Raw genomic sequence first — 2,288 nt, 5'->3', positions numbered from 1 at the left:
TTGGCATGCCAATAGGGTATTGTTTTAGCAGTACTGCGAAAGGCTTTATGCCTGTATTCATGGCTTTATGCCCGTATTCATGGCTTTTATGCCCGTATGCATGGCTTTTATGCCCGATTATGTGATATCATGGCTTTTTAGCCATACTGACTGCATACATGGTTGACGTTCTGCGTCCCATGGTATGACGGCCTGAGGCACCGCGGTGTCCAGTGCCAACGATCCGTTATCCAGTTCAGTCGTCTAGTATAGGTTACTTGGGCAGTCAATTAAAGTATTATTCAATTCAGGCAGCTAAGTTAAGTTAAGTATAATGAAAATCCAGTACAATTAAATTAAGTATTGAATGAATAAGAAAAAGAGATTAGCAAAAGAAACATAACAAAAATATAAGTTGCGTAATCTGCATGCACTTGAAATACAATACAGATAGAATAAATTATATACCTGCTAGTATTACTAAAAAGTTATAAACTAAGCACTTCCAAAGAGGAACAAACTAGTATATAAGATCGTTGATACTAGAAATACCATACTCAGATCTGACGGTAGGGAATGGACTAAGGGTCACGATCAATAGTGATTTGATTCTCAAGCCTCCCGATCTCTACAGGTTTACTCTTCGGTCCACCCGATCTCTCATTATATTTCTGAGATCCCTCATTCCGATCTCTCTTTTTATGTCTGATCTCCTTTCACTTTCGATCTCTTCTCATCTCTTCTTTGTATCAAACCTGTATCGACAAACTCTTAATAATGAAGCATTAAATTTTTTTTTTTAATTACTGATGAGCTGCTTCGAGTTCTGTACGCAATAAATACCAAGGCCCTATATATATGAGGCGGAATTTCGTCATTCTCACACTCACACTTCCTTCTCTGGTGAATTTCTAATGTTTTCCCTTTCTGTTCCTTACTTTCCCAAAGAAAATTCTTATCATGACAATCACCTTGATCTTTTCCCGATCATCTTCCTTGCCCATCGCCTGAAAATGGATGGTGCCGGTGACCAGAGAATTATCAGGGCGTCATCTGATGACGGTGAGAGAATCAGGCTAATTTACCGATCAGGGTCCAAAATGACTACTACGTTGATCTTCAATCGGTTTATTGATATGCTCTGCGGACCGATCTCGGATAAGGAGACCGTTAATTTCAATCTTGATGTCGGTGATCGCATCTTGAAATTCATTTGGCTCCTAACCATGTCGGACAATCACCATGTGGCTCGATTCTGGTCGATGACATCGATGATGACACCAAGCTTTTCGTAGTCTTTACCATAGTTGACAAGAGCTACCCTTCCGATCTCCACATATCTCTTAAACGGCTTTTTGAGATCGAGAGTGATCCGAACTATGAGAGCAAGATAGGTAGAATGTAGTTCAGGGACATTTTTAATTACTGATCTTGAGAGATCGCCCACATGATGTAATCTGATCCTTTGAAAATGAAATGAAGTCCTATTTATTTGATTCAGTTTATTCTGTTTTTTTATTATTATTGCATTGATTATTTTTCTCGATCTTTGATAACTGTGTCTAATTTGATCGCTCATCGAATCCCCATTCTACCGATCCCTTTGGTTCAAAATCTTGTTCTATCTGATATATGGTCAATCCCCGTTAGCCAATCTTACTTGTCCGATCTCCTTGCCATACTTTTGGAATTTTCCTTTGTTGCGTCATTGAAATGATCATATCCTACTAACCGATGCGTCACCTAGGGCCTCGTGAGCATTTAATGCTCAAATAAGTATAAATAGGAGAGGGGGGAGGGGGGGGGGTTAGCCATTTACATACTTATGTTATTTTCTGATTCTCTGAACAACATCAATGCTCTCTCTCAGTTCTTGTATTTTCTGGAAATGACCTATACTTTGGTAAGGGTTTTGTTCTTTTTTTCGGTCAGATTTATCTTTGTTGTTTGAAAATGAGCAGCGCCGAAAGTCAGAAAGTTGTAAGCCCTCCTTCCATCCACATTTCATGGACATTAGATAAAGGCGATGGGGCCAAGTTGGGCTACCTGTACTCACCACAACCATTATTCTAGTCTCTGGTCAACTGGTTAAATCAAACAGGCTTGGACTTCAGCCCTAAGGAAAAAAAAATACTTGTGGACGAACTGCCATCGATTTTAGAGGAAGCCGATCTCTAATTAATTAGCCAAGAATACAACCTCTAAATCGACTCTTACGAGCTGATAAAATGCCATGCAGGTCTGCGAGCTGATCACTTCTTTGATGAGACCGACTAAATCATGGTGTATGAAGAACAATTAAAAGCCGG

This window comes from Hevea brasiliensis, chromosome 16 (genome assembly GCF_030052815.1).
Source record: "Hevea brasiliensis isolate MT/VB/25A 57/8 chromosome 16, ASM3005281v1, whole genome shotgun sequence".
NCBI lineage: Eukaryota > Viridiplantae > Streptophyta > Magnoliopsida > Malpighiales > Euphorbiaceae > Hevea > Hevea brasiliensis.
The sequence above is the reverse complement of the archived record's forward strand: the minus strand, read 5'-3'. Positions refer to the sequence as shown.